General features: G+C 37.5%; 1 pseudogene; it reads right to left on the bottom strand.

Annotated features, from left to right (window-relative positions):
- LOC102811030 overlaps nucleotides 1–20,161 on the bottom strand; it is a 52,808-nt pseudogene extending 32,647 nt beyond the window's left edge.
- Between the last annotated feature and the right edge of the window lie 1,561 nt (nucleotides 20,162–21,722).

Here is a 21,722-nt window from a genome sequence, read left to right as displayed (position 1 = left end):
GTAGAAAGCCTCATCTTTCTCCCGCGGAACGGCTGGTAGTTTCGAACAGCTGACCTTAAGGTTCGCAGCCCGATTCGTAACCACTACGCTACCAGAGCTATATATATATATAGTGGATATATATTTGTATAAATGCTTAACTGGAAATGTCTATGGAGTTGGCTAATTTATGTTTACTTTGTATTATATATGAATTTCCAATATTTTCAGTTCTGTATCATTTAAGTTTCTATAATTTGAGTAAGATCACTAAATATTTCTATTTTTTTATTTTTTTGAAGTTCTAACGATTAAAAAATTAATAATAATAAAATAAACTCTATGAAGACCACACTTTTGGAATCCCCAAAACAGTCATCCTAACATTCAGAACTGACCTCTTGCCCTTGCATTTAACTAATCCCACAGATTGCCCCAGAAGTCACTGCTTTGATTGAACCTTTTTGAAGGCACACTAATGAAACTAAGACAGTTGTATTACTGAAAGAACTGTCATGAACCCAGTGACTGATTCCAGATACTTGTAAAATCATATTTTGTTTGGAATGAAATGGTGCATATATGAACTGGAATCATAGTATCAATGCATTTTGACTTAGTGTCATATATATGTGCATATTGATATTTTCTAATTGCTAAAAGTTAATTTTCCTTAATAATAATTATATACATATGACAATAATTACATGAATGCCAGTCTTATTAATTGATAAAACAACTAGACCTAATAGACCTGTTTAGAGTCACTGCACTCATATCTTTGTTGTTGTTAAGTGCCATTGCATCAATTCTGACACATAGTGACCAAGGAGCATCTGGCGAACTTGAACCACTAACATGGCAGTTCAAATGACCTTGCAGTTCAGTGCATTAACCCACAGCTCATCTTCATCTACTATATCTTGTAGAGTTAGAACACCAAAAGGGAAGAACATGCTCATGTCATGTCAAACTGAAGTAGTTGAAGAAAAAATTCAAGTCTCTACTTGATATACAGAAGGATTCTAGGAAAAAAATATTGAATGATGCAAAAGTATACAAAGAAGACTGAAGGAATATACAGAGTCACTGTACCAAAACTAAATGATTGCTTTTCAAACATTTCAAGAAGTAGCATATGATCATGAGCCAATGGTACTAAATGAAGTCCAAGGTTCATCAAATAGATTGGCAAAGAACAAGGCTCCAGGAGTTGATGGAATACAAATTCCAATTTTTTCAACAACTGATGAAGTACTGGAGGCACTCACATCTATGCCAAAAAACTTGGACGGCAGCTACCTGGCCAACTCATTGGCAGAAACCCATACCTGTGCCCATTCCAAAGAAAGGTGAACCAACAGAATGTAGAAACCATAGGACAGTATAATTAAATGCACATGTAAATAAAATTTTGCTCAAGAAGATTAAAAAATGACTGGTAACACTCACAGGGAACTGTCAGAGGTTCAAACCAGATTCAGATGAGGATGTGTAATAAATGATATCACTGCTTACATCAGATACATTTTGACTAAAAGCAGAATATATCAGAAAGATGTTTAGCTGTATATTATTAGCTATGAAAAAACTTTTGATAATGTTTATCATAACAAGCTACATATAACATTGTGTGTGTTTTCGAAAAGATTTAATTGTGCTCATGAGGTACCTATACACAGACCAAGAAGCAGTTGTTCAAATAGTACATGGAGACACTGAATAATTTAAAATTAGAAAAGGTAGATGCCATGGTTGTATTATTGCACCATACTTATTCAATCTGTATGCTGAACAAATAATATGAGAAGCTGGATTATATGAAGAAGAGCATGGCATAAGGATTGGAGGAAGACTTATTAAAAACCTGCAATATGCAGATGATACACCTTTACTTGCTGAAAGTGAAGGGGGCTTAAAACAAAGATCACAGCCTTCAGTAATGGTTGCACCTCAACATAAGGAAACAAACAAACCCTCACAACTAGACTAATAAATAACATCATGATAAATAGAGAATAGATTGAATTTGTCAAAAAAAAAATCATTATGCTTGGATCCAACTCATGGAGACTACAGACAATAAATCAAATGAGGCACTGCAATAGGCAAATCTGCTGCACAAGACCTGTTTAAAGTGTTCAAGGGCAAAGCTGTCAGGCTGAGGACTAAAGTTTGCCTGCCCCAAGCCATGGTATTTTCAATAACCTCATATGCATGTGAAAGTTGGACAATGAATAAGGAAGATGGTAGAAGATTTGATGCATTTGAGTTATGGTGCTGGAGTAGAATATTAAAATTACCATGGACTGCCATAAGAACAAATAAATCTGTGTTGGCAGCAGTACAGACAGAAAGCTTCTTAGAAGCCAGGTTCGCAAGACTCTGCCTCTCATACTTGGACATATTTTCAGGAGGGACCAGTCCCTGAAGAATGACATCATGCTTGATTAAATGGTGGTTTAGTGAAAAGAGCAAGACCCCCAATGATATAGATTGGTACGTTGGCAGCAACAATGGACTCAAGAGTAACAATGATTGTGAGGATGGCGAATGACCAGGTAATGTTTCTTTCCCTTGTGCAAAAGATACCTATAAAAATGTAGAGGTAGACATTTTATAGCAAGGAGGGGAGTGATTAGCTTTTCAGCCTAGGAGTGGTGGTCCCTAGGACCATCAATGGAGAAGAGCGGAGAGCGGGACCCTACCCAGAGAAGCAGTGATGCCTGAGATGGAGGCAGAGATGATGATGTGGAAAGATGGAGTAGCTGGGATCTTTAGATCCAGAGAGGGAGAGGGACTGTGTGCTGAAGACCAGGGGAATGTGGGGGTCAGGCTTGCAGGGTATACCCTTTGGTTGGTTGATGATGCATGGAGGGGAATGTAACCGTGGCAATAATATACAATAGAATGAATGTAAAATTATTGTTGTCCCATGTAAACTATCACATAATTCACAATAAAACATTTATTAAAAAAAAAAAAAAAAAGATACCTATAAACCGGGAACTGACTCGATAGCACCTAACAGCAACAATAACATGTCTATATAGCTCTATCTATCTTCTTAAGTTTTCAAGCTTCTGATATTTCTAAGAATATTACAATGTGCAGTTGTTTTATTGTCTGAGAATATTCAATTATGCTATAGACGACATGAAGAAATATGAATGAAATGTTTAAGATTATTTAGTTTTTATGAGTAGTTAGTAAGTAGAGCAGGCATGTGTTAAATGTAGACAGGGATAAAAGAGCCAACAGCTCCAATTATTCATAGGTCATTAAATATACATGAGATACCAGAGGTACTAAATATTCAGGATGTATTAAATATGCATAAGACATAGGAAACACTCATTATTCATGAGGTCTTAATTCAGCCACCCATTGTTGACACCCATTTTGGCCTTGGTAGTTCTATGTTCAAAACCCTCACATAAAATCTATGACTGTTTAGCAAGTTTACTGACATTTAGTAGCTACTAGGCATACTTGTTCCTAGGTCTTACTGATACAAAAGTAGGGTGACCCCACTCAGCTTGATCTTCAACTCTTATTCTAATAACCATATCATCACAGGGAGAGAAACAGGGAAATTGAGCATTGTGTATTATGAGTTCCTGTCAGTATAATTGGGATAGAGTGTAGCCTATCCACTTATACTCTGTCCTAAGTATGTTAACTTAAGTCATCTCTTTCCCCTTGCTTGATGCTGTATATTTTATAGTTTTTCCCTTTGTTTTTCAGTAAATAGTGTGATTTGAGCATTTCAGTTTGGTCTGTGAATCTATCTGTTTTGTAACCTCTGGGAAAGTTTCCCTGGTAGTGTTGTCACTATGTGCCATTGAGTGGATTGGGGTTCATAGCAAACCTTTAGACAGAGTAGAACTGCTCCCTAGGGTTTTGTAAGCTGTAATCTTTAGGGGTACGTTGCCATGCCGTTAGTTGTTATTTACCCTTGCACCAAGGTTATTTCCCAAAGAACTAGGGCACCGTATCCTACTGATATAATCAAGTATTATTTGAAAGCACTGTGGGTTAGATATTTGACTGCTAACTGCAAGGCAGGTGGTCCAAACACACCAGAAGGGCAAAAGATGAGGTTGTTAACTCCCATGGCAACCTCATCTGTGTGGCCTGCAGGATTTTGCTCTGTACCACAAGGTCAATGTGAGCCGCAAGGTTTGTAGTTCAAACCTACCAATCCCTCTGCAGAAACGCTATTGTTAAGTGCCCTTGAGTTGGTTCAACTAATAGCAACCCTATATAGGGTTCCTGGAATTCCTGGTGTGGCACTGCAGGATAGTGAGCTGGACCACAAGTTCACTTTAAACCAAAAAGTTGCCAGTTCAGACCCACCAGTTGCTCCTCGGAAACTCTATACATGGTCGCTCTGGGTTGGAACCTACTTGACACTTATCAATAGGGTTCCCGAGGAGTGACTGGTGAGTTTGATCTACTGGCCTTTCGGCTCAAACTGACCTTGTGCTCCAGTGCATTTTCCTACATGCCACAGCAGAACTTCCGGAATCCCTATATAGGGACCCTGTTAGTCACAACCTATTCCATGGCACTTAACAACAACAACTCCCATAAAAATTTACAATCTAGGAAACCCTATAGAAAGTTGATATGAGTTGGAATCAACTAGATGACATTGTATTTGGTTGTCTGTCTTGCTTTTCACATAGAATGGATACAATATGTCTTTCAAATGAATGTTGTTGTTGTTGTGTGCCATAGAGTCGGTTCCGACTCATAGCAACCCTTAATATTCAAATGAATATCTGTCCTCAAATGAATGTAATGAAGTTATACAAACTTCACAATAATTTATCTAATTTAAAACACAAATATTTTTGTTAGCAATAGGTGTTGTTGTTAAGTGTTGTTGAGTCAGTTCTGACTCATAGCCACCCTGTATAAGGTTTACAAGGAGCGGTTGGTGAGTTTGAACTGTCAACCTTGTGGTTCAAACTGACACTGTGGTCTAAGTGCCTATCGTATAACATCACACCAGGACTCTAATATGCCAAACCCACTATCATTGAGTCGATTTCAACTCATAATGACCTTAACAGGGCTTCTGAAACTGCAAATCTTTGTGGAAGCTGACAGCCTCATCTTTCTCCCGGAGAGTGACTAGTGGGTTTGAAAAGTGGATCTTGCATTTAGGAGTCCACTGCCTAACCCACAGCACCACCGGGGCTCTTTATTAGGTGGGCACTGATATATAATATTAAAAAATGTAGGTAAAAACAGCGCTTATCTGAAGACTAAACACACACAAGCACACATAGAAAAAGAGAGAGAGAAGAAAACAATAACTGAAGTGCAGCTGGTTCTGGTGGTAAATGAGGAAATCTCTGTGTGTACAAAGAAGATCATAATTAGGACTCATTTGTTGAACTTAATTATAATTATTACTGTTTTCAAATAATTCTTTGATGTTAGTAAAACTACAAGTGTTAGCTTTGAAATAGAAAGACATTGTTGACATTTTCAGAACAATTAACCCACTGAGTTTTTACCCCTAAATTGGTGATGGGTTACTGTTGAGACTTTAGCAGTTTTGCTCAAGGCAATTTGTGAGAGGTCAGTTTACTCAATGTTTCTGGGTTAAACTAAGAAGTCATTGCTTCAATCAAATGCATGTTATTGGAACTGTCCTTCAAAAGTCTATGTTACGGAGGACTCGAGAGGAGAGTGGAGCTACCGGCTGATGGGAAGAGAGGACATATGCATAGGAGTGCCCACACTTACAGATGATACCCACATGACCTGGACCGGATGATTGGATGATCGGAGCTCAACCAGGAAAGGAAAGAAGAAAAAAAAGTGAGTGAGCTGATACAGTCTGATGAACTTGACCTATACCTATGGAGCAGTGACTCAAAAGAGGGAACAAATCCCCACAGCAAGAAACAGTCACACACATCCCCCACACACATAGAGTGGATGGAGAAGGGGAGCTTGGACATTGGATAATCAAATGGGGAGGGGGAGACTACAAAGGCAAGAAGTGACTGGCTTACAAGCTTTCAAGAGGGAACCTGGTGCTAGGGAGCATGGAGGAAGGCAGAATCTCCAGTAGGTACTATTCAATCTGTCTGGGCAGAGCTGATGAAAGGAGATACAGATGGGTAACTCATGATACTCTAGTGAATAATGCTTATCTGTACGGACTGTGAGGGTTGGAAATGCAAAGGTAGAAGTTTTGTAACAAGGAAGGGAGTAATTAATTCTCCAGGATAAGAACGAAGGCCTCTGGGACCATCAACGGAGAAGAGCCGAGAGCAGGACCCTACTCAGAGAAGCAGAGATGCCTGAGATAGAGACAGAGATGACGACATGGAGTGATGAAGTGACTGGGGACTTTGGACCCAGAGAGGGAAAGGGACTGTGGGGTGAAAACTGGGGGGAGGAGGGGGAAGTGTAAAAAAAAAAAAAGTCTGGGTCAGTTTTTTTTTTTTTTTTTTTTTTTTTTTTGGAGAGGAACATTATTGAAATAACAGAAAGATCATTAAAAATATTCTGTGTTTTTCTTTGTGTTTTCCCATATCCTAGTTTGTGGATATGTTCTCTCTTTCACATTGTATGTATGTTATAACTTTCTGTGGGTGTTGTCTGAGTATTTCATATTGCCTGAGGCAAGATTAAGAAGGTTGGGTGGCATAATAAATTAAGTATTGGGATGCTAACCAAAAGGCTGACTGTTTCAACTCACCAGCCGCTAAGTGGGAGAAAGAAGAGGAAGTCTGCCTCAATAAAGATTTATTTACTGAAGCGTCTGAAACTGGTGGAATAGTTTCCTTTGGTACTATCAAGCCTCTAGGAGTGAGAATCCAGTCTACAGTTTTGCTTTTGGGTATTGAAGGCAAGAATGTAATTTTCCACATCTTTATCTTCAGAATCATTTTTTGAAACAAGTAGTTACCACAAATACTGCTAACTGAAAATAAGTGTGGATGTGAGAAAATATCAGTTAAAGAGTTGAGTAAAAACTTTTATTTAGTAATTGTTTTTAAAAGTCAATAATATATTTCTTAAATTAACAATTTAGAAATGACTTCTCTAACAAGAGGCAAGCATTCTTTCTTATGAGTGTCACAGTTAAAAACATTTTGGAATTAATTTTCAATTGATCTGTAGCAGTTGCAAATTTTATGTTGTTGTTCTTGCTAGTTACCGTAGTGTCAGTTGTAACTCACAGTAACGCTATGAACAACAGAACAAAATACTGCCCGGTCCTGTACTATCCTCACAATCATGGCTACACCTGAGGCCATTGCTGCTGCCATTGCCATTGTGTTAATTCATCTCATTAGAGGTCTTCCTATTTTTCGCTGACTCTCCACTGCATCAAGCATGACATTCTTCACCAGGGATTTGTCCCTTCTGAGAACATGTTAGAAGTATGAGAGACAAAGTCTTGATATACTAGCTTCTAAGGAGGACTCTGCCTATACTTATTCCAACACAGATTTGTTTGTTATTCCGTCAGTCCATGGCACTTTAATATTCTTCTCATAATTCAAATACATCTATTCTTCTATAATCTTTATTCATTGTCCAACTTTCACATGCATATGAAGCTACTGAAAATACCATGATATGAGTCAGGTGTATCTGGGTCCTCAAACTGATCTATTTGCTCTTTAACACTTTAAAGAGGTCTCATGCAACAGATTTGTCTAATTCAATGAGTGTTTTGATTTCTTGATGCTGCTTCTTGGAGTGTTGATTGTGGACATAAGCAAAATGAAGTCTCTGACAACTTCAAAGTTTTCTCCATTTATCAAGATGTTATTTATTGATGATATTTGGTTTCTTTACATCTAGGTACAATCCATACTGAATGCTATAGTGTTTGACCTTCATCAGTAAGAATTTTAAGTCCTCTTTGCTTTTAGCAAGCACGGTTGTTATCATCTGCATATCGCAGACTGTTGATGTCTTGTTCTTCTCCATATAGTCCAGCTTCTTGGATTATTTGCTCAGCACACAGATTAAATAAGTATGGTGAAAAGATACATCTTTCCTGATTTTGTAACATTTAGTATCCTGTTAGTTCTGTTCTAACTATGTACAGGTTCCTCTTGAGCATAATTAAGTGTCTGGAATACCTATCTTTACAATGTTACCCATATTTTGTTGTGATCTACACAGACAGACGTCTATGCATAGTCGGTGAAGCACAGATAAATATCTTTATGGTATACTCTGCTTTCAGCTATGATTAATCTGACGTCAGCAATGATATCACTAGTTCCAAGTCCCCTTTGCAACTGCTTGGATTTCTGGCAGTTCTCTGCTGCTGTACTGTTGCAACCGTTTTTAAATTATCTTATGCAAAATTGCAGTTGCCTGGTGATATTGCAAAAAATATGTGATATATGGCACCAACTTTTCTTTCCACAGCCCTTTCTATTCAACTGGGTTGGGTAATTTATTGCAAAGACCACACAGAACTCAGACACCATACTCAAAGTTATTTGGTTTATTAGGGAAGTTAGCAGCGTACAATACTGGATCAGAAAATATTCAGAGCACAATTGTTCCAACCAGCTGGTGGCAAATACCCACAGGACATACCACTGTAGCATCAGCCTACACTTGTAGGCACCTAACTATCTCTGTGGATCAGCAAACCTAATTCCCCCACTTAAGTGCCTGGAGGCACCCTGCTCTACTAGCAAGCGTCATGCCCCAAATTACTCAGCTTTATTTGTTTCATAGGATGGGGAGTCCAGTGCTCTGTCTCTTGCTCTGGTTCTTGGTTCTGCTCCACTTGCTCCTCTGCCACTGCTCCAGTGTCAAAGCTTTCTGTTCCTGAGTTAAGGAGGTTCAATGTGAGGGAATTTCTGAATCCAAAGGATGTGCTCCACTCCTATTTTTATTCTTTGATGGTAATGACATCTCCTCCCACTTCTGAGAAAGTTCGTTTAAATGCATGCTAGAGTTCCAAGTTTTTACAGTTAAAATTAGCTTGCTAACATCCACAGCTGAATAATGTCATCCTATTAGTATCTTCTACTTTTTACCTAGGCCCAGCCAGGTCAAAATGTTGTTTGGTAGGCGTTGCATACTAAGGCTAAAAGAGACATTAGAGAATTCACTATACCACAGGTCACCCTCTGGATCTTCTAGCCATTGTCTCTTTCATACACAATGAAACTTTTCCTATAGCAGTCATATTAATTGAGCACATCTATGAAAACTTGTAAACCAGTTACTCCATGCCTTTATTATCTCTCATTTTTTGTAGCCAATTTCTAAATTGCCAATCTCTATCAACCTAGTTTTCTGAGAAGACAAACATGTTCCTTGACGTAAAGAATCTTCTGTTTTTGTTGGAATTTTAGGTATCTGCATTCATAAGCAAAACCAGTCCACAGCAAAACATCAATGTTCCAGCACACTACACTAGCTCAAACATCTCATTCTTCATTTGGATGGGTTTTGGCCAAGTCAACCATAGCCACTCTTACTAGGTAAAATGGGAACCGGCTGCAAGCTTGGAGGGCCACACACTTCTACTTGTACCTCAGACCACTTCATCCATGTCTTCTCAGCCCTAACCCCCAGTGGATTAGGTTAGTGCCTATAGACTCAGGAATCCACACAACTCCCTAAACTTCAGATCAGCCATCCCTTCCTCTTCTCTCAACTCATTCCTTCACTTTTGCATTGCCTCCCAATTCTATTCATTAAGCTGACCAAAGAGCATGCTAAATATTTACTCTAATTTTCTTGTGTTTCTGACAGAGTAAGAAATTTCCATGTTCTGCCATACTTATTCATCTGACTTGTGAGGAAAATATGGTATCATTAAATGTATTAGTTTAACTTTATATTTATTTTTAAAATTTAGCACTAGAGAAGTAATATTCATTATATTTAAGATATTTTGAATTTTTTACTATGACTCTGGAATCATTGCATTATATTTTATATATAACAATAGAATACATACCTTGTTCTGAAGGAGAATATAGACTTACAGGTTATATCCAGCATGCATATTAGAAGATATATTAAATTAAAATCTTGTTTAAAGATTTTCAGCCTCTGAAACCCTATGGAGGTGGTAGTGGCAGTGTATCATGGAGTCAGTTCTAACTCATAGCTGCCCTGCATAGGGTTTCCAAGGCTGTAAATCTTTATTGGAGCAGAAAGCCTCATATTTCCACAGAAAGTACTGCAGAACAGCTGGTAGTTTCAAACTGCTGACCTTGAGGTTAGCAGCCCACTGCGCAAGCATTACGCTACCAGAGCTCCTCAAAACTAGTAAAAATGAAGAGGAGAGAATCTCAGAAACCAATTGTTCTGAAATGCCTGTTTGGCTGACAGACTATTACTCATTTGAATGGTGTTTCATGTAGACTGAACCATCAGGGAAATGGGGTTCATAAAGATTAGAAATAGAAATCCCTCACTCTATCATAGGGTAGCAAGTAAAGTGCTTTTAGACCTAAATCGCAGAAAAGTTCAAGTTAAATAGCTTAAGTATTCTGTTGTTGTTAAGAACCATCGAGCAGATTCTGACTTACAGCGACCCTGTATAGGGTTTCTGAGGAGAGCCTGGTGGGTTTAGCCATGGAGTGCTTATTCTGCAGCACCTCTGCAGGATTCACAGATTAAACATAAGTTATTTCTTATGTTTGATACTCTCAAGTTTACTGTTACTGTAGTCTTTTTATTTCATCATAAGAGCCCCCAGCAGTTTCTTATTTCACTCTGACAAACTCAGTGTGTTGGTTTCAGCCTTGGATTCAGCTCCTTATCATTTCTCACTATGGCAACCACAGTCCTTTGCATCACAGGCAGACTTTCTTCCTCCTGGTTCTTTTTAAGAAAAGGACTTTTTCCCCTAGAAATCCTCTGAAGAGAAGAACTGAGTCACTGACTCATGAACCAAACACTATAAAGAAAAGTTAATTACCTCAGTTGAATTTCAGATAAAACTTAGATTTAGCACTGAAATGGAAAAAAGGAATATCTTCCAATAAGATGAAATACATGAACAAATTAGGTTTCTGTAAGCAGGGGAGATAAAAGGAAAATTATTTTAGTAGGCTGTTACAAGTTTCTTTTTATGATAGATAATATGAAAATGCATTTAAATTATTTGAATTATTATTTGAAACATAAGAGAACTAAATAGTGATTGTCTTGACATGGTAGAATTTTGCAATGAATATATATTCATATATGCAATATAGGGTTCTGACATGATCACTTACAAATTAGCATGAAATCCAAAAACCACATAAGAAAATCTTTCTTATGTACCATAAGCACTGGACTGCAAACCACACAGTTGGTGTTTCAAACTCATCGGCTGCTCCTCAGAGACGCTATACATGGTCTCTATGAGTCAGAGTTTACTTGATTGCATTTAACAACAACAACAGTTTTTAAATTTATTTGAAAGGTTGTCTAAGTCAACTGTTATGTTTAACTATAGGATAATTACTATAGGATAATCATTTGACTGTTTACCACAAAGTCAGTGGTTTAAGCCTACCTGTGTTTCTCAGAAACTCTATACAAGTTTGCAAGGAGCAAAATTGACTCAATGGCACTTAACAACAACATATATACATTTACAACAATTATGAAATCAGGTTTATAAAAATTTGATTTGTCAATTAAATTTTAAATTTAAGAACCTATAGAATAATAAAAGAACACTGTTCCTATTCCCAGAAAAATACTTATGTTCAGTTTTCATTCCAGCAATTTGCTAAATAAATAACACTGGGCAGAATGTTTTACCTCTTTAAGCCACACTTTCCCAACCTTTAAAATGAAATTATTAGACTGTAGTTTCAGAATTATTTTTAAGGATTAATTAAGTTTTGTGTTTAACATATAATAGTGTTTATATTTTTTATTATTTTATAAATAAAATAAAATTGTATGAGAAGCCAATTAGACTTTCAATTTTTAAGTGGTTGACAATAACAAACAACAGTTAATAGCCCAAGAGAATTAATTGCTAATTATATGATTTAAAGATCAACATTATTTTATTTTTATTTGCATTCATTGATTGAAGAATTTGACCGTACCCAAAAAGATGTCTGTCTCTGCCCTTAGCTTCTGGAAGATGATTTGCATTTAGCACAGGAAATGGTCACACTGCATCTTAAAGTGTGTCTGGTCACATCCCACACTCTTAGGGTGGGGTCTTTCCATGCCAGAGTATGTGATTAAGAATTGGGGCTTTTGGTCGCATGATATCAGTTGACCTTAAGCTGTAGATCAAATATATGTGCAATCAATTCTCGTACATAATAAAACTAGTTATGAAAGTGTCAATTGAAACTCATTATAATATAAGTGTCAGAGAAGAACTGTACTCCATAGTTTTCTATGATGAATATACTCGAAATAGATTAGCAGGCCTCCCTTTCAAGGCTCCTATGAATGGCTTTCAACTAGCAGTTGAGCACGTAATCTTTTTTGTGCCACATAGGAACTTTATATACATAATGGCATCATAATAAAAACAATTGTGAGGATGACACAGGTTTGGGCAGTGTTTCATTCTGTTTTGCATAGAGTTGCTATGAGTCTGACCTGACTCCACAGCATCTAACATGAACAATAAAAACTCTGAGCAACATTGTTTGGGAATATATCACATGCCAATAACAGAGGTTAATAATCTTTCTCGATGACAACAGAAAAAAACTTCATATTTGGAACCTCTAACATACTGTCCTTTAGGTATTTTTATTTGACTAATATTTATCATTTTTCTTTCCCTGTAATATACAATTATCATAAGTACAGTAGCTTTCAGTGAGTTCTGTGAATCCTTCTAGCAAAGTACAGAACTTTTATGTTATTTTGGGAACGACCTCAAAATCAAAGTGTTAGAAATGAGAGAATCTTAGAGATTATTTTGGATTGAATTGTGTATCTCAAAAAGAAGTGTTGTAAATTATAAAACTATACCTGTGTACCTCTGGTTATCAGTAAAAATCAATTCAATAACAGTTTTTCTTTCAAAACAAAAAACGATTAAATCACATTTGAGAATAGCTTTTCTGTGCTATGTTAATCAGAGTGTACTAGTGTAGTTTTTCTTCTTCTTGTTGTTTTTTGCCATAAAGTAGGTTTCAACTTATAGTGACTGAATATAAGGTTTCTGAGGAGCAGCTGGTGAGTTTGAACTGCAGACCTTGTGTTTCAAACCAACCTTGTGATCCAGTGTTATAGCACCACACCAGACTGTGGTTCAAATTAATAGCTTTTAAATATAAAAGCTTTTATATGAACTATAAAAGAACACATTAATTAAACAAGTAAACATAAATGAAGGAGAAAACACATACCAAAAAATCAGTAAGGAACCTAGGAATAAAATCTGGAAATAAATAAGGACCTTCCTCTACAATAGACAGACCAAATAACACTGACTTGGGACATTTAGCCTCCTAAATTTTGAGAAAATAGATTTATGTTGATTAAAGCTAATCTTTTGTGGTATTTCTGTTATAGTAGTTGTTGTTAGGTACTGTACAGTTGGTTCTGAATAATAGTGACTCTATGCATAATAGAACAAAACACTGCCCAGTCCTGCGCCATCCTCACAATACTTGTTAAGCTTGAACCCATGACGGCTGCCTCTGTATAAATCCATCTCTCTGGGGACCTTCTTTTCATTGGCCCTCCACTTTACCAAGCACGATTTCCTTCTCCAGGGATTGGTCCCTTCTGATAATACATCTGATGCATGAGAGACAAAGTTTCAGCATCCTGGTTTTTAAGGTAGATTCTGGCTGTGCTTCTCCCAAAACAGATTTGTTTGTTCTTCTGGAAGACCACTGTTCTGTTAATATTCATTTCCAATGCCATAACTCAGATGCATCAATACTTCTACAGTGTTCCTTATTCATTGTCCAACTTTCACATGCATACAAGGCTATTGAAAATACCATGGCTTGGATCAGGTGCACCTTTTTCCTCAAACTGATATCTTTACTGTTGAAAACTTTTAAGTGATCAGCAGATGTTCAGCAGATTTGCCTAATGCAATATATCATATGATTTCTTGACTGCTGCTTCCACGAGTGTTGAGAGCAGCAAAATGAAGTCTTTGACAATGTCAATCTTTTTTCCATTTATCATGATATTTTTATTGGTCCAGAGGTGAGGACCTTTTTGTTTAAGTTGTAGTGCAACCCATGCTGAAGGTTGTGGTCTTTGATCTTCATCTGAAAGTATTTTAAGTCTCTTTTGATTTCAGCAAGCAAGGTTGTATCATCTACATGTCACAAGTTGTTAATGAGCCTTTCTCTAACCCTGATGCCATGCTCTTCTTTATATAATCTAGCTTCTCAGATTATTTTTTTGGTATACAGATTGAATACATATGGTGAAAGAATACAACCCTGGTGTACATCTTTACTAATTTCCTAAGCCCTTCAATATTCTCTAGTTCTGTTCAAATGACTGGCTCTTGGTCTATGTACACATTCTACACAAGCACAATTAAGTGTTCTTGATACTCATTCTTTGCCGTTTTGGTCCTGTAAGCAAGTGCAAATTTCTAAAATTTGTTGGATTGGACTTTTGTTTATAGATGCAGTTGCTCCATATTCCAACTGAAATGGAGGATTCTTCATATCAAGGAACATGCTTGTCTCCTCAGTTTACGGGCTATTTAGACATTGGTTATCAAAAAGGGGGAAAGGCTACAAAGGCATGAAGCAACTGGCTTACAAGCTATCATGGGTGTGCTTAGTTTAGAATCGGAGACAAGGGAGAATTCCCATTGACTAGTTTTCCTCTTTTTCTGATGGTTCTGGTGAAAGGGGGTGGACATGATTGTTCATAGGATTTTATGATTTCAATGATAATTGTTAGTAGGATTGATTGTGATTGTCAAACTGTAATTGTAGAACATGTGTGTATAAAAAGGGAGAGTGTTTAATCTTTCATTTTAAGCACAGATGATCCCTTGGCCATCAAGAAAGAGCACAAGTGAAGCATGAAGTTACTACCTGAAATGTGCTGTTACTACCAGGAGAGGTGGTAACAACAGAGATGACAGCTGAGTCAGTGCCATGGAGAGACAGAGGCCCATGGATTGAGTAAGGCTGTATGACTGCGGGGAAAAGACTGGCTTACAGAATGTGGCCTTTGGGCATTGAAATGAATATATATATATATATACTTTTGTTTTGTTTTGTATGTGTGCATCAAGTATTTTTGCTTTGTTCATTTGTGACATGTAAGATATAAATGGGCCAGTATGTTTTCAATTGTACGTGTTTTAGTTATATCATGTTAGGCTCAAGTATGACTTTAAAATTTTCTTTATTTAGAGATTATGCATATAGTTAATAGGTGTCAAGTTGACAAGGGCAAACAGTAATATGGTTCTGTGCAACTTGACTAGGCAAGTATTCCTAGTGCATTGGCAGTTAATATATGGTAATCCCTATGTTGGTGAAATTTAATGCAAGCATATGTGGCCATGAGCATTTTTGACAACTTCCAATTGTCCTACATTCATACTTTATACATTACATGCCCTGATTGTTAATGGATGCTTACAGCTCTTTCTTCTCATTTTGAGATGCTCCTTGTCAGAAATGAAAGTCCTGAAAGCTGTACTCAATTTGTGTCATCACAATCCACTCCACTTTGAAGAGGCAGTCCTTCCCCAATCATATTTTGCGTGACTTCCAACTTTAGGGGTTCATTCTCTAGCACTGTACACAACATTAATCTAGTGCTATTTGACAGCGTTACATTGCTACTCATAAAGTTTTCACTAGCTAAACATGAGAAGGAATCCATCTCTCCTTCTTCCTAGTCTGTCTTAGTCTGGAAGCTCAGCTGAAACCTGTCCACCAGGGGAGTACCATGCTGGTATTTCATATACTGGTCACATAAATTCTAGCATCAAAACAACACTCAAGCCACCACAGTATGACAAACTGACAGATGAGTGATGAATTATCTTTATGTAGTCATTTATTATGGTTTTTATGTTTATTTTGTTTCATTATTACATTAAGAAGGGAAATGACCAGTTTAAGTGATAATGTAAGTTATATACTCGAATTAAGCACATAAGAAAAAGACAATAAATATAATAAGTCAGTCATTGTAATTATTTCCCTACTAGTACAATTGTGGTAATTAATGTAACTCCAAGTCTTTTATAATTTTTTTAAACTATCGCATATCTCTCCTCTTTTTAGCTATTATAGTTATAGGCAACTACAGTAAAAAAAAAAAATAGCTTATTTTTTTCTCCATTAATCTTTACGTTTTGTGTACCCAGGACCAATTGCATTTTCTGTGTTATTTGTAGGTTTTCCATTAGAAAAATTTTTGTTTCATATGACATCATAAAGATGTCACATTTAAGTAAAAGGAAAAAAGAATATTTTTAGATATTTTAAATTAATGTTTAGTATAACATTTAGGGTACTAAGCTTCTTCTATAATGAATTGCTTTTTTGTTCTCAATGGAAATTATCTATTTTTAATAACCTACATATTGCTTGTACCATACCGTGAACAGTTTAGTAGTTTACATAAATTGTAGGATAGTCAGAACAGTGTTTCTATAGGATTGTTGTGAGCATTTTCATTCATGGTATGGAAAAGAACATACATAAACACACACATATGTACACATATTATATACATGTATTTGTTGTTAGGTGCCATCGAGTCGGTACCAACCCATAATGATCTTATACACAGCAGGACAAAACACTGCCCAATCCTGGGCCAACCTCACTGTAGTTGCCATGCCTGAGTCCATCGATGTTGCCACTTGGCCAATCCATCTGGTTGGGTGTCTTCCTCTTTTTCTCTGACCCTCCACCTTACCAAACATCATATCCTTCTCCAGTGACTAGTCCCTCCTAACAATATGTTCAAAGTATGAGAAATGAAATTTGGCCATCTTGGTCTCCAAGGAGCACCCTGGCTGCATTTCTTCCAAATGGATCTATTGGTTCTTTTGGCAGCCCATGGCACTTTCAATATTCTCCTCCAACACCATAGCTCAAAGGCATCAATTCTTCTATGGTCTTCCTTACTCACTGTCCAGCTTTCACATACATATAAGGTTATTGAAAATACCATAGCTTGGGTGAGGCACACGTTAGTACTCAAGTTGACATCTTTGCTCTTCAACACTTCAAAAAGGTCTTGTGCAGCAGATTTGCCTAATGCAATACGTCATTTGCTTTCTTGACTGCTGCTTCCATGAGTGTTGATAGGTGATCCAAGAAGAATGAAGTCCTTGACAACTTCAATCTTTTCTCTGTTGATAAGAATGTTGTTTATTGGTCCAGTGGTGAGGATTTTTGTTTTCTTGACATTGAGATATAATCCATACCGAAGGCTGTGCTCTTCATCAGTAAATGTTTTATGTCCTTTTCACTTTCAGCAAGCAAGGTTGTGTCAGCTGCATATTGCAGGTAGTTAATGAGTCTTCCTCCAATCCTGATGCCACATTTTTCTTCATAGAACCCAGCTTCTCGAATTATTTGCTCAGCATATAGGTTGAATAAGTATGGTGAAATAATACAACCTTGTCTTACACCTTTCTTAATTTTAAACTTTTCAGTGTTCCCATGTTCTGTTTGAACAACTGACTCTTGGTCCAGGTACAGATTTCTCATGAGCACAATGAAGTGTTCCAGAATACTCATACTTCGCAATGTTGTCCATAGCTTGGCATGATCCACACAACCAAAAGCCTTTGTGTAGTCAATAAAGCACAGGTAAACATCTTTCTGATATTCTCTGCTTTCAGACAAGATCTATCAGACATCAGCAATGATATCCCTTGTTCCATGGCCTCTTCTGAATCCACCTTGAATCACTGGAAGTTCTCTGTCAATGTATGATTGTAGCCATTTCTGTATTACCTTTAGCAAAACTTTACTCACATGGGATATCAAAGAGATTGCCTGATGATTTCCGCATTCCATTGGGTCACCTCTCTTTGGAATGGACGTAAATATGGATCTCTCCCAATCAGTTGGCCAGATAGTTGTCTTCCAAATTTCTTGGCACAGATCAGTGAGTGCCTCCTGTGCTGCCTCACTTTCTTGAAAGATTTCCATTCTTATTCCCTCAATTCCTAGTGCCTTGTTCTTTGCCAATCCTTCAATGCACCTTGGACTTCCTCATTCAGTATCATTGGCTCTTGATCACATGCTACCTCTTAAAACAGTTGAACATTAACCATTTCCTTTTGGTACAGTGACTGTGTATTCCTTCCCTCTTCTCTTGATGCTTTCTGCATCATTCAATAATTTGCCCAGTAAATCTTTCAATAATGAAAGTTGAGGCTTGAACTTTTTCTTCAGTTCCCCCAGCAGGAGAAATGCTGAGCGTGTTCTTCCTTTTTGGTTTTCTGATTCCAGATCTTTGCCAATTTTGTTGTAATAATAGATATTTATTGTTATTGTTGTAATTATGTGCTGTGGAGTCGGTTCTGACTCATAGCAACCCTGTACAGGGTTTCCGAGGCTATAAATCTTTAGGGGAGCTTAACGCCTCATCTTTTTCCCATGAAACAGCTGGTAATTTTGAACTGCTGACCTTGCAGTTCACAGCCCGATTCGTAACCACTACGCTACCAGAGCTCCTTTATATATATGTAAATGCATATATAAATGCACACACACACAAAGATATATATGTATACAAAGAATTTGCTTTGCTGTAGATCCCAGTCACATTTTTGTACCCTCTCCGTATAAATATTTCCCAATAATATTTTATATTCTCTGAGTGTATTTGTTTTAATACTTACATTGTTTATTTGCCATGTATTTTCCTTCAGGTTTGGTAAAAAGAAAAGGTATGAAAGCTATCCCAACTACTTACACATATACAATTTCTCTCCAGTATTCCTAGTCAGAGATATGTTCCAAAGGATGAAAAACATCAAAAAAATTTCCCCACATTCATAACAACCATTCTACATTGAGTTAATATGTTTAGAAGGAGGAGGAATATTAGAGACTTTACCACATTACCTCCATTCATAAGTCTTCTGGACACTGTGAGCTCTTATATGCTTACTGAAGGACTTCTGTTGTTAAGTGCTATTGAATCTGTTCCAACTCATATACTGACCCTGCTTAGGCTTTCTGAGATGGGAGCAGAAAGTCTCATCTTTCTCCAGCGGGGCGGCTGGTAGGCTTGAATCACAGAACTTGTGGTTTGCAGTCCAGTGCTTATTGTATGGCGCTACTGTGCTCCCCTACCTAAGGATAAGGAGCAAAAATTTCTTTCCTACATTCATAAGTTTGCTACCCATTGCGAGTTCCTATCTGTGTAGTGAATGATGAGAAGTGACTGAAGGCTTTTACCCAATTCCTCAAATTATAAAAACTTTTGTCCAGTGTGATTTCTTATGTGAAGGGAAAGGTATGAGGAATTACTAAAGACTTTCCTACATTCCTTACAAACATAAGGCCTCCCTCTGCTGTGAGTTCTTGTAGGTTTAGTGAGGGATGAGGACTGACTAAAGGCTTTCCTACATTCCTTACAATCATAAGGCTTGTTTCCACTGAGTTTTTATGTGTTCATTGAGGGATGAAGAATGACTAAAGACTTCCAAGCACTCTTTACATTCATAAGGCCATTCTCACCTGTGAGTTCTTAAATGTATAGTGAGGGATGAGGCACAACTAAAGGCTTTCCCACACTTCTTACATACATAAGGCCTATCTCCACTGTGTATTCTTATATGTTTAGTGAGGGTTGAGGAATGACTAAATGATTTCCCACATTCCTTACATTTGTAAGGCCTCTCTCCACTGTGAGTTCTTATATGTCTAGTGATGATTGATAATTGACTAAAGGCTTTCCCACATTCCTTACATTTATAAGGCTGTTCACCATTGTGGGTTCTTATATGGTTGTGTGATAACCTACTAAAACTTTCCTACACTCCTTACATTCAAAAGGGCTCTGTCCACTGTGAGTTCCTTATGTGTTCAGTGAGGGAGGAGGAAAGACTAAAGACTTTCCCACATTCCTTACACTCAAAAGGCCTCTCTCTACTGTGAACTAGAAATAACTAAAAAGCTTTCCCACATTATTTACATTCATAAGATCTCTCTTCATTGTGTTTTCCTATGTGTTCAATGAGGGATGAATCGTTCTCGCATTTCATGCAAGTGGGCTTATCACTATTGTGACTTTTTTTAGGTATAGTGAGGGATGAGGGATAAGTATAGATTTCCCAACAATTTTTGCATCAACACTTATGACCTTTCATATGTGTGCCAAAGGATGAAAAGTTATCCAATTCATTACATTTATAGGATTTCTTTCCAGAAAGTGTTTTCATATGATTCTAAAGAGTTGAGATACAAATGAAGCCTTTTCCACATATCTTACAGTTATAGGGTTTCTCTATAATCAGACTTCTTACAGAAATGTTTGTATAAGAGTGACAACTGCAGGGTTCTCCACATTTCTTATGTTGGCACCTATTACATCCAGTGTGAGATGTGCTATGATGTTTATGTGACAAATGATCCATGAATTTTCTACTGTCACAGCATTCAGAAGAATTTACTTTAGAAGGAGTTCTCTTAAGCTCAGTAATATTTGGAATCCAGCTGAAAGTTTTTCCATACTGAATGCCTTTATTACTTTCACAGAGCTTGTAGGTCTCCTCATATGCCTCTCCTGGTTCTTATACTTGTCATCAATAACATGGGATTCACAGATTTCTTGTATTATGGAGGGTCAGCTGCTGTTCTTCGTTAACCATACTATTATCTGTTCATTGGATGACTTTTCCCCATCATTAAGGTTTTGAGAACCCACTGATGCCAGATTTCCAAAGGTTTCTATCATCACATCTCTGTAGAGTTTCCTCTAGTATTATTCAGCAGAATAATTATTCAGACTCTTCCTGGGTAAAGTCCACGGCCACATCCTCAAAAACCACTGAGCCCATTTCCTTGAAAGCCCTCTCTGTACCCAAGAAGCCACTTAGACAGATTCTAAGTAAGTGGGATGGAACTGGGAGCTGGGCCACTGGGCAGTCTGGAGGCAGATGAATAATGTCTCGGCCACACACCAGTCCGATCAGTTGAAATCCTTACTTGTGATTACATGGTTGTGTAAGATGATCTCCCAAGGTTTCCAACTGCCTAGACTAGACTACTTCTCCCTGTGCCATGCTGGGATGGTTTCCAGGCTACAGCTTCTGGAAGTTAAGTGGATGCCTTCTCTCGGACCCAAAAATCATTTAAGTAGGAGGAGTAGAAGTAGAAGCAGAGACAACGGGCAGTCTTGTTGTCAATCGTTGTGTGCCATGGAGTCGATTTTGACTAATAACAAACTTAAGGAGACGTTATCCTGTTCATACAACGAGATACAACAAGGGACAGCCGGTGGCCATATAGAAAACATCTGAAATACTGGAGAGTGTATCAGGATTGGCTGGGTCTCAGACAAATGGCACAGGAGGTCCCTGCACACCACGGGTCTTGGAAGACGTGAGGCTCAGAAGCAACCCAGGAAAGGGAGGCCAGACTTCAAAGGAGAGAGGGGGCGGTGTCCTTAGACCATGGAACAGAGTAAAGGACCATGAAGGGCATTGACACACACCCACCTCACAAGCAAACTGGAAGGTGACCATCTACCACTGTCCTCTGAATGTGTTTTTGATAAAACAGTTCTATTGTCAACGTTTAATTCAGCTTTAGAGGTATTCATTA

This window comes from Chrysochloris asiatica, unplaced genomic scaffold (assembly GCF_000296735.1).
Source record: "Chrysochloris asiatica unplaced genomic scaffold, ChrAsi1.0 scaffold00136, whole genome shotgun sequence".
NCBI lineage: Eukaryota > Metazoa > Chordata > Mammalia > Afrosoricida > Chrysochloridae > Chrysochloris > Chrysochloris asiatica.
Note: the sequence above shows the minus strand (reverse complement) of the source record. Positions and strands in the feature narration are given on the sequence as shown.